Consider the following 12,656-nt stretch of genomic DNA (forward strand, 5'->3'; position numbering starts at 1 on the left):
AGCCAGCTGGCAGGAAGGATTAAATAGGCTGAATCACGGAGACTGCAGCCACTCCTCCTCACAGGAGCTCTGTCCCAGGGAGATCAAAGATCTGTCCATAAACCCCTGGCTGGAGTTGCTGAAATTCTGGTGGGGAAGTCCTGCCTGGTGAGGAGGGATGGATCAGGGTTCCACTTAAAGAAGTAGTCTGGCCACGATCTGTCACAGCCACTGTGCAGCACTCTGGGGAATTCCTCCCAGTCCAAACCACCCAGTCTCCTTGGCACCGGCAGGGGAAAACAGTTGGCTGGAGCCACAGAGATGGCAGCCGCCCCTCTCCCTGTAAATTGGTCATCTTAGGCAGTCTCCAGCCTGCTGCCACTGGCCAGCCAGGGATTCTAAGCCAGTGGATCTCAGCTGGTAAGGTTCTGTGGGAGCAGGGCCTGTTGAATGATGCCACTTGGCTCCCTGGCTTCAGCTGCCTTCCTGCCTCACCAGGAGTCCCAGGGCTGAAGTATCCAAAACAACTCCTCTGTCTCATTGCTTGCCTGAGCAGCCACCGAGAGTCTGTGCACCTCTGTGCTTGGGACCCAAGGTCCTGGCGGCGTGGGCTAACTAGGGGATCTCCTGATCAACGAGTTGCAAAGATCCATGGGAAATGTGTGCTTTCCCAGGCGGGGTAGCACACTCACTCACTACCTCCCTTGGCTGGGGGAGGGAGATCTCCCCTTGCCCCATGCCACTCCCAGGTGGGCTGTGACCCCACCCTACTTTTCCTCACTGTCTGTGGGTGGCACCAACTGCCTAGTCAGTCCCAATGTGAGAACCTGGATACCTCAGGTGAAGGTGGAAAATTCATTTCACATTTTTGTTCCTCTCTGAGAGAGCCACAGCCCGCACCTGCTTCTAATCATCCATCTTGGCCCCTCCCTGCTCATTGCTCTTATGGAGGAAGTGATTTTTGGAGGTCCTTACCCCACCATTATCCCAACTCTTTGTTTTTTTTAAAATCATTTATCTTTCTCTCTATAGACTTGATAAGTTCTATTAATCTGTCTTCAAGTTCACTGCTTCTTTCCTTTGTCATATCTATTATTTCATTATGCTCAGGCAGTAAATTTTTATTGTTAATATTTTTCAGTTCTAAACTTTTCATTTGGTTCTTTTTTATATTATATTTCTCTGATATTTATATTCTTTTTTCACTTTGAATGTATTCTTGTTATTATCAAGGATGGTTCTATCATCTGCTCTAAAGTTCTTATGTAATTTTAAACACATGGATTCTCCCAACATCTGGGTCATTTTGGGATTGGCATATGTTGATCATCTTTTCCTATAGAAGTGATTCATATTTGTCAGTTCTTTGTTTGTTGAGTAATTTTCTATTGGATCCTGGACATATGGTTATAATGTGAAGGCCTCTGGGTTCTGTTGCATTCCTCTGAAGAACAGTGATTTTATTTTAGCAGATAATTCATTAGATCAGACCCAAAGTATAAGCTCTGTTTCATTTACTGCGGTTATTAGTTCAAATTTCAATTTAATTCTTTAAGCCTTTGCTGTGATGTTTTGAGTTTTCCCACACATGCATGGTGTTCTCCAGGTTGGAGATTTATATAAAATTCATATTCAGGATTAAGAAATGCCTTTTTTTTTTTTTTTTTTTTTTTTTTTTTTTTTACATTTCCCATTTAGGTGGGATTCCTCTGTTTTTATCTGGGAGGCTGACCTGATATTTGGGGTTCCTTTCCCTAGTTCTTTAATCCAGAAATTCTATCAGGATTCTAGCCCCACCATCCAGATGCTGTGCTGTGTGTATAACCTGTCCTCAAGATAAAGCCATAAATAAGAAAAAAGAGAAGAAAAGAGAGAAGAAAGAAAACTTAACTTTTTGTACTTTACTTCTCCACACTTGACTTTTCTTAACATTTCTGCTTATATTTACTTTCTAGAATTTTTAGGCAGGTTTTTCCCCCCCATATTTTAGCCAAACTTTATCTGTTTACGAGTAGGTTTGCAGGAAGCTTCTACCATCAAATAGTAAGTAGAAGCCACAGAGCAATATCTAAATAGATCTTAATATTGGCTTGTTACTTTAAAAGTTGGCTGCTTCTACTCCCTTTCTAAGTAGAAAGACCTTTGCTTTTGCCTGAAACAGACCAATTCTAAACTTAGTTACATCATTTATTTTCTGTGTGATTTTAAGTGAATTATTTAACTTTGCTGAACTTCATTTTCCTCCTACTTAAAAGGGAGGAAATGATAATAAGGGATTTGATATGAGAATTAAGGAAAGAGTGCAGATAAAGTGCCTAGGAGAGTATCTGGCCCATAATTGGAGCTTAGTAAGTGTCAGCCCTCTTTTTGTGTGTGGAAGTGAACTAAGCTAGCTGGTGATTATTTGGCTACTGCATTTGAAGGCAGTAAAACCGAAGTCTGAATTATCTGGGTTGATAAGATTATCTAGATCACTGCTAAATCTCCCTGCCACTTTATCCTGTCGATACTGAGACACCTAACTCCCAAATATAATCTTCCAAAAAGCAATCCTTTACAAGGTGACTCTGAAAGACTCTTTGTGCTAGTAAACAATACCCAAAGTGTGCCTACCAGCGAGACAATATAGTAAAGCAGCACATTAATCTTGCCCCAAATCCTATTTCAAGTCTTCCGGACATTGCAGAGGCGAGATGGGTGGAAACAATGGATCCATTGAGAATTACAGGCTGACCTCCAACTAAGACCTCTACCTGGGTGACTACATTTGGATGAAGAACAAGTACTTTGGCCCCAGCCACAGGTTGTTTCCTGTTCCCTGACTGAGGCTGACTGCAGTTCAGTTATGAACTCTGCTAGCAAGACTGTCACACTGGAAAAGACGTTAAAAGTGCCCACCCATTCAGGATTTAATTAATGGTCGCACAGGAACCAAATTCTTCCTACTCTGCAGAGAAGAAAGGGTTGGCAGCTGACCACTCCCGACGCTGCCAGCTCTCAGTCCTTTGAGGACCTCAGCCATGCACCTTTGCCAAGAGATTGGCAGCTAAGGTTGGATGAGCCAAGGCCTCACAAAATCTCATCCACGAATCAACCATAAGCATCGTTATTTCCTGCAAAGCTTCAAAACCATAAAATTCTTTCTCAGCTTTGTGGAGGTATCATTGACAAATAGGAATTGTATATATTTAACATGTATGACTTGATGTTTTGATGTATGTATACACTGTGAAATGATCAGCACAGTGAAGCTAATGACATATCCATCACCCATCTAGTTACCTCTCTCTTCCCTTTTTCTTTTCTTCTTTCCTACCTTTTTTCCTCCCTCCTTCCCTCTTTTTCTTTTTTTCCTTTTCTTCTTTTATGTGGTGAAAATATCTAAGATCTACCCCCTTAGCAAATTTCAAGTCTATAACATTATAAACTGTAGACTTGATCACCATGTTGTATGCTAGATCTCCGGAACTTACAACTTCATCTTATAACTGAAACTTTGGATACTTTGACTAACATCTCCCAATTTCCCCTTGTCCCTCACCCCAATCATTTTACTCTTTGTTTCTGTGTATCCTAGTACTTTAGATTTTATACATAAGTGACAGCATGCAGTATTTGCCTTTCTCCGTCTGGCTTATTTTACTTAGCACAATGTCTTCCAGGTTCATCCATGCTGTCACAAATAGCAGGATTTCTTTCTTTTTAGGAGTAAAGAATATTCCATGGTATATATAATCATATTTTCTTTATCCATGCATCCATCAATGGCCACTTAGGTTGCTTCCATAACTTTGTGAATAATGCTGCAATGAATATTGGAATGCAGATACCTCTTCAACATACTGATTCCATTTCCTTTGGATATATGCCCAGAAGTGGGATCGCTGGATCAAATATTTATTTTTAGTTTTTTGAAGAACCTGTATATAGTTTTCCATAATGGTTGTATTAATCTACATTTTAATCAGTAGTGTACAAGGATGCCTTTTCTCCATATCCTAACACTTACTGTTTTGTCTTTTTGACAGCCATTCTAATAGGTATGAAGTGATAGCTCATGGTGGGTTTGATTTGTGTTTCCCTGATAATTGGTGATGTTGATCACATTTTTACGTACCTGTTAGCCATTTTTATATCTTCTTTTGAGAAATGTCTATTCAGGTCCTGTGCACATTTTTAAAATAAATTATAAGTGTTGATTTCTTTCTTTTTTTTTTTTTTTTTTTGCTATTGAGTTATATGAGTTCTTTATATATTTTGGATATTAACTCTTTATCAGATAGATGATTCACAGATATTTTCTCTCATTCTTTAGGTTGACTTTTTTATTCTATTGACTGTTTCCTTTGTGAAGAAGCTTTTAAGTTTGATACAACCCCCCATGTCTATTTTTGCTTTTGTTGCCTGTGCTTTGGGGATCATATCAAAAATATTATTGTTACCAATGTCAAGAAGCCTACCCTACCCCTGTGCATAAACCCTTCTTTTACCCTCAAAATATCCTTAGTTGTTGCTAGAGCATCTGTTGCCTTCTTTTCTTTCTCTTGTCATTTTATAGTTACCGTTTGTTGAGTATTACTAGGTACCAGCTACGTCCCTTTAGTAAACAAAACCTTATAAAAACTGGAAAACAATTCTGGTTACTAAAGTTACTCCTGACTAGGCCAATTGCCAATGAATGAATGACACATTGGTTGCAAGCCTGCACCTGGCTGGATGGGAGAGTAAATTTCCAGGCACTTGTGGTTTTCTGTGCTTGCATCCAAAGTGAGTGCTGGCAGTGCGTGCCCACCCCTGGAAAAAGAAATGCAGGTGCTAGCTTTGGGAGTAGAATCATGCCACAGGCTGATGCAAGAAAATGGCTAAGGGAACCAAGCAGATACATTGAGAGCACCATGTAGCTTCTGCTGCAATCATACATCTTTTCTGCTTATGCTTCTCTTGGTTGTAATTTTGTGGGATTCCTTGGTTAATGGTGGTCCATATCTGTCAGTCATGAGCCCAGTGATGGCAGAAACCTTGTGTATATCTATTAAACTGTGTAGAATCCAGTATAAATGGTGCTAACTTTCATTGAATAAATGATTAAATGCCTATTCCTAAATGAAGAAATTAAGGCTCAAATAAATGAAATGACATTGCTGCTGACCAGATGGATTCTTTGGGGGAACTCAGGATATGAACTTGAGGCTCATAGGGATGCAAATGTCTTGCTCTTAGTCAACATAATAGGCTCTTTGTGAATTCAGTGCCATTGTATGAAATGTCTGTGAGCCTTGGTTCACAAGCATAATTAGGAGAGTCAATAATTATTTCATATCTTAAGATGCAGATAATTACAGAAATTCAAATTAATACGTGGAAAATACAAAGTATATCCCTTGCTCATAGCAGACGGGCATTAATGTCAGTTGTTATCATTATATAATCATTGCTTCTTTCTGTTCTGCCTACTTCTGTTGCTAGTCTTTGGGAACTCTAACATCTTAATACATTGTTAATCTTGGTTTAACAGATAGGTCCCAGGAAAATTTTCTGAAAACAAGCAAAACGTTAAAACTTCATCAGATAATTCTTAAGGCAGATTTTTAAAAATATTTCATAAAATCCACAAGACATTAAAGAACAGTGTGTCCACAATTCTTTCCCCCAGATATTTTTCCTATTAACCAGTAGGATAGAAAGAAGGGGATAATACCAAATTAGATTTTCCTACCTTCTGCCCTCTCCAACCCTAGCCTTATCATGGATATTTTTCCCTCTTTTTTTTTTTTTTTTTTTTTTTTTTTTTTTTTTTTGAGACGGAGTCTCGCTCTGTCGCCCAGGCTGGAGTGCAGTGGTGCGATCTCGGCTCACTGCAAGCTCCGCCTCCCGGGTTCACGCCATTCTCCTGCCTCAGCCTCCCGAGTAGCTGGGACTACAGGCGCCCACAACTGCGCCCGGCTAATTTTTTGTATTTTTAGTAGAGACGGGGTTTCACCGTGGTCTCGATCTCCTGACCTTGTGATCCGCCTGCCTCGGCCTCCCAAAGTGCTGGGATTACAGGCGTGAGCCACCGCACCCGGCCTATTTTTCCCTCTTGGGATGGCGATGACTGCAAATACAGATGTTGCTGCTCCTGCCAAACTCTTAAAAGTAGGTTTAGGCCGGGCGCGGTGGCTCAAGGCTGTAATCCCAGCACTTTGGGAGGCCGAGACGGGCGGATCACGAGGTCAGAAGATCGAGACCATCCAGGCTAACACGGTGAAACCCCGTCTCTACTAAAAAAAATACAAAAAAACTAGCCGGGTGAGGTGGCGGGCGCCTGTAGTCCCAGCTACTCGGGAGGCTGAGGCAGGAGAATGGCGTAAACCCGGGAAGCGGAGCTTGCAGTGAGCTGAGATCCGGCCACTACCCTCCAGCCTGGGCGACAGAGCGAGATTCCGTCTCAAAAAAAAAAAAAAAAAAAAGTAGAACGAGTCAAGTGTAATGCCAATGGCAGATTCCCATCACTGCAACTGTTTTCTGCAACCTGAGTTCAGAATCTTGAACTCTTGTCCAGCAGAAATAGGCTTGCTCCTGCAAGGACCCTGTCAGTGTCATCACAGCAACAACAGGTGTGAGCAAAGATAGTCCTCATTGTAAGCATATTCTTTTTACTTAAACAGTTTTATTGAGATATAACTTACATACCATAAAATCCACCCATTGAGTGTCTAGTGGTTTTAGTATAAAGTTGGCAACATTCAATGTTATTCTTAATTCATGGCTGAAAGCAAAGCGATAGTTCAGTTCCCTGAAGATATTTGACTTTTGGAAAGGGAATGGGTCAGATAGTTTTAAAAATGGATACTTTCATAATGTCACCTTTTCCCTATAGAGAGGGAGGATGACAGTATTCTTGGGTTTTTTTATGGTACCAGGGCATTTTTGCGGGGGGAACAGAACTTCAGATATCATGTATATGAACTAAGAAATGTTTCTTACTAGGTTTTTATTTTAAACTCACTACTCATCAAACTTGTCCTTAAACTCAACAAAAAATGTCTACCTGTCAGGCAAAAATCAATAAAATTTTATAATACAGCAAAAAGTATGCTTACCTAAAAATTGTCCCTTAATGGACCTAACTTTTAAATCACTGGGTAATTTTAGGAAAGGCTCTAAAATATTTAAGTGTCTGTTTCTATATCTGTGAAATGAAGGAGATAAATGAGCTCTAAATTCTCTTCCAGTTCTTCATTTCTATCAATTAATTTTCAAGTGGACTCCTTTCTGCTTAATGCCATAATTTTGTGATATTATTATTTTGGAGGAGGTTAAAAACACTTTTATATTCCTGCTGTGCATATATGATATTCACAATAACAGACTGAAACAAGCATTTTCAAATGCTAACCAGGATCAATGTAAAAGTGAGGTTTTGTTTTTGTTTCTAATATTAGGACTATATGACCTTGTAACATTGCCTTCTGTATTTTTAAGTAAAGTCCCTTTGGGTCAGGAACAAGATATTTTTCTGAGCTTGGAGCTCACATTGCAGTTGATAGTCAGTATATACTCATCAAAAGAATAAATGCATTTTAGTTAGCAAAAATGCAAGAAAAAATATTAGTTAAGGTAGACCAAACTATGAAAGGGTGATTCTGCACGTCAGAGGGACTTTTAGCACTAAAACAAATACAACCTCTAAGAAAATGTGAAATGTCTATCTTCTCAGCAGGCCTAGCTGTGAGTAATAAAAGCCCGCACAATATGGGCATCATAACAAAGAAATTTGCTGAAAACAATAACAATTATTTCTTTATTGGTTTCAGACTATGTGGATATAGAAATAAACAACGTTAATATTTAAATATCTGGAATCAATCTTAAAAAATACAAAAACTGTGAATTAATAAAATTAGCCATTAAACAGAAATCAAAGGCCAAGAAAAGCACAAACAGTGAAGCTAACATCTTTAGCTGGGCCAAAAACATCATTCTAGTGGCTCTTCCCTATCTAACTTTTTTGTTGAATTTTGGTTTTCTGTTGTACAAAAGCTGAAGTGACCATATTATTTAGTCAAGGCAACCAATGCATTTCTCACAATTTATAAGGATGTTGACAGTTGGCACCATCCATTAAAAAAAATGACTAATTCACCTCTTGGCACCTAATGACCAAGCAGGAAGTAGGACAGCAGCTGTCCTTCTGCCTTGACTGTGCATTTCTCCATAAACACACATGAAGCCTTGGGAGTAGCTTGTGAGAGGCATATTCCAATGGGTATTTCTGCGGGTTTTCTATTGTACAGTCTTTTTTTAAAAAAGTATTTTTTTAAAAGCACAGTATTCTAGCTCTTGCATGTGAGTGTTTGAGAAAAATGGTCAATTGTTTTCAACGCCTCTGCTCCCCATCCTCCAAACCTGAGTGCAGGCTCCTGGCTTGCCTGACAATGAGAATAAACTAAGATCACCAGCATGTGGGGTCTCTGCCTGTGAACTGTTATCTTGACCAACTGATAGTTACCGGTGAAATGTACATGCAGATGAAATGTACACACAGAAGATGAGACAGGCAAAGAGTCACTTGATTATTAGCTAAATTTGGCCTAACCACTGCACAGCTGCATGGGATAGCATGCAACCACAGGCACTCCTTTGTCTAAGGAAACACATCCAAGCACTTCCTATTTTATTTTTTGGCCTTAGACCAGTAGTTCAAAACCTAGCTATTCTTGAGAAAAACTTGAATGCCTTTTAAAATATAAATTCCCAGGCCCCACCCTCAGGCTTAATGAATTATGTTTCTTGAAAGGGACCTGGAAAGTTTTTGTATAAAATAACTTTAGGTGGTAGTGATGCAGCTAGTAATTTAGAAACCATTGTCCTGAATCTTACTCTACAGCCAGCTTGGCTCTCAAAAGGCATGGGGACAGGGGAGAGAAGACCCTCTTTCTAGGAGGAGGAGACTCTCAGCTGCTAGGATATGGAGAGTCTGCAGGAACTGAGGGACACACTGAAGAACGGTAGAGCTAGGCCTTCTGCCAAGTGGGTGCTGCCTTCTCCTTCTTGTAGTCCAGCCACATGAAAGAAGGGATAGGAAGAGACAAAGGGGGAACCGGGCCTGGGCCTCATCTCCAGCAGGAACAGCCTCGGGCTCTGGTTTATCTTCAGAGCTACCATCTCCCTCAGTGCTGTGACTGTTAATGGACCACTCCTTGTACTGCACGCCAGTTTTAAAAAGTCTATTTGCCATCAGAATGGAGAGTTGAGGAAGACCACGTGGTTTGATCTAGAATAGCATTTTCCAGCGTGTGGTATGGGCATTGCAGTGCAACACGAGACGATGTCAAGCTATCTCCTAACCTGTATGGGGCAGAGATGGCCTAAATGGGGAGGCCAAGGCTATGTGAAGAAGAATGGGTTGAATGAAACGGGTAGGAAGAAGAGACATGCAGGATCTCCTTTTCCTAGATATTGGTGTCTCTTTTTAATCCCAATTAGAATGTTGGGAACAATTTTTAAACCTAATTTATTCATTAAATCAACTAATAATTATAAAAATGACTTTTTGTTATTGAATGACCTGATTATAAACTTGACTGTGTCCCTCATTAAACATAGTTTAAGGAAGCTGAGCACAGTGGTTCATGCCTGTAATACCAGTACTTGGAGAGACCAAGGCGGGCAGATTGCTTAAGGCCAGGAATTTGAGACTAGCCGGGCTAACATGGCGAAATCCCTTCTCTACTAAAAATACAAAATTAGCTGGTCGTGGTGGCATGCACCTGTAGTCCCAGCTACTTGGGAGGCTGAGGCAGGAGAATCGCTTGAGCCTGGGAGGCAGAGGTTGCAGTGAACTGAGATTGTGCCACTGCATCCCAGCCTGAATGACAGAGCAAGATTCTGACTCAAGAAAAAAAAAATAAGGAAACACTTAGGACACTTTGCAAGTATCTCTTGATGACATTCAAACAATATGGTGGTTGTAGATGAATAAGGCACTATGCCATTGTGGAAACTAACAAATAGCTGGGCACATTCAGAGAAACACATTGTAGGTACTGCTTTTGAAGGCTTCTCTACAAAAATTAGTTGAACAAACGGCACTTACATCATGATCCTCAATGTCGAGCTCTATCAGCCAAGGCACAATTAAATGGACATAATTTGTTCTTTCTCTGTGCAATTGTGAATTGGGATTCAAGAAAATCTTACATAAAATCTCATCTTTATTCTAAACTTAGTGATATTAAACTGACTCTTCTTGAGAAACTATGAACAAGTCACTTAGTCTCATTGAGGAATTCTTTTATTTTCAGATGAGTTTTGTAAACCAATTGTAGTGACTGTATTTTATTTTTTAATTAAAATTAACAAATGTAAATACTTGGCTTACTTTTGTGGCTACCCTTTATGCCATGTTCTATCGATTCTATGTTTAAAGGAGTTATAAAACAGTTGCTTTTTAAATATCTTTTTTTTTTAGAGAAATTAATATTTTTACTTTTTTTTTTTTTAAATACCTTAAGCTCTGGGGCACATGTGCAAATCATGTAGTTTTGTTACATACACATGCCACGGTTGTTTGCTGCACCCATGAACTCATCACCTACATGAGGTATTTCTGTTAATGTTATCCCTCCCCAACACTCCCCACCCCCGACAGGCCCTGGTATGTCATGCTCCCCTATCTGTGTCCATGTGTTCTCATTGTTTAACTCCCACTTATGAGTGAGAACATGTGGTATTTAGTTTTTTGTTCTTGTGTTTGCTGAGAATGATGGTTCCTAGATAGAGTCTCACTATATCCCCCGGGCTGGAGTGCAATGATGCGATCTTGGCTCACTGCAACTTCCACCTCCCGAGTTCAAGCGATCCTCCTGCCTCAGCCTCCTGAGTATCTGGGACTACAGGTGTCACCACCAAGTCCAGCTAATTTTTGTATTTTTAATAGAGATGGGGTTTCACCATGTTGGCCAGGCTGGTCTCAAACTTCTGGCCTCAGGTGATCCGCCTGCCTCAGCCTCACAGAGTACTGGGATTACAGGTGTGAGCCACCATGCCTGGCCTAAATATTTTTTGCAGCAAATCGTATTTTCACTTAACTAGATTTAAAAGTTGGTAGAGGTGATATGTGCTTATGGGAAAAACTCACATGATAGCAATTGAGTGACAACAGTTTGAGAATCACCTCTCAGGAGCCTGTGGTCCTCTCAGGAGGAGGAAAGTGTCAGTCACCCAGATCCAGGGGTGACTGATGAAAACTATCTTAGGTGTTAACCCTCAACACCAGTGGAGACCACAAAGGTATTCAAGGAATTAAGATCTTAGGGGGAAGATAAGGTAAAACAGACAAAGCATGGAATCCTTATGCGTATTTTTACATTTTCAAAGATAAAACCATATAGCACATAATTAGATGACCTTTTCCACATCACACTTAGCAGTAATGGGTTCTGTGCTATAAATTTTCATAAACCATGTGTTACATAATACATGCTGGTATATTGTGAGGTATTGTGGTGTATTGGGCTATTATGAGGATTAAATGAGATAACATATATAGTTTAGTACAATACCTGATTCCCATTAAACACAAATATGTGGTTGCTTATTACCAAAAGATATAAAGACAACGGGGGTTTTTTTTTCTTTCTGGTGTGGTGTCGTCTTTCTACCATTAGCATATAGAACCCATGCCAAGAGAATTCTTGCTCACGCTTTCCCTCCATCTTAATGGACTTGGAGTTGCAGGCTCCAGATAACTCTGGTGCGACTGCCCAGGAAATAATATCATCCCAGAGCAAAGCAATTATTAAGGAATAAAGACTTAGATATGCAACAAGTCTTTAAGTATACTTTGTTGAAAAGACGAGCTAAGTGAGAATTTATTACTTCCCAACCCCAGTTCCCCATCTGAAATTCCCAGCTCTGCCCATAATTCATCATTGTTAAATCACTTATTGTCAAACTCCATTCACATGCATCTAAGGGGGCAAAAAGTAGAGTTCTAAGGCCTGCATGTTCTTTTTCTTCCTCTAACCCAGGGTAATGCAGCACAGTGACGAGAACCCCAGTGGATCTGGGTTTGAGTCCTGACCCTATCACTCAGTGACTGTGTACTAGCGCTAAATATGTTATGTCTCTGAATCTGAGTTGTCACCTGCCAAGAAAGAATAATAGTATCTTCCTAAGTGGGCTATTGTGATGATTAAATGAGATAACATACATAAACAGTTTAGTACAATACCTGATTCCCATTAAACACTAATATTTGATTGCTTATTACCAAACGGTATAAAAAAATTTTTTTTTTTTTTTTCTGGGCACGGTGACGGGCGCCTGTAATCCCAGCTACTCGGGAGGCTGAGGCAGGAGAATCGCTTGAACTCGGGAGGCGGAGGTTGCAGTGAGCTGAGATTGTGCCATTGCACTCCAGCCTGGGTAACAAGGAGGAAATTCTGTCTCAAAAAAGAACAAAATACCTTTTTTTCTGTCTTCTATTTTATCTGCATCTGTTCCATTTTCCTTTCTTAATTTTTTGTTTGCTAAAGAGCAATAATTTATATAAACATTCTCTTAACTATAAAGATATGCATATGAACATATGTAATCACAGATGCAGGGAAAAATACAGTATTTTCAGATCAACTGGACTTTGCCCAGTTCTTATTCTCCACTGGTTTAATGATTCAAAATTTCGAAAAGCC

General features: G+C 40.0%; 1 protein-coding gene across 1 annotated transcript in view; it reads left to right on the top strand.

The window, feature by feature from the left end:
* Positions 1–12,656, top strand: part of SYCE1L (synaptonemal complex central element protein 1 like) — a 105,698-nt gene that overhangs the window by 75,792 nt on the left and 17,250 nt on the right. The gene's annotated exons all lie outside the window — the stretch shown is intronic.

This window comes from Macaca fascicularis, chromosome 20 (assembly GCF_037993035.2).
Source record: "Macaca fascicularis isolate 582-1 chromosome 20, T2T-MFA8v1.1".
NCBI classification, from domain to species: Eukaryota; Metazoa; Chordata; class Mammalia; order Primates; family Cercopithecidae; genus Macaca; species Macaca fascicularis.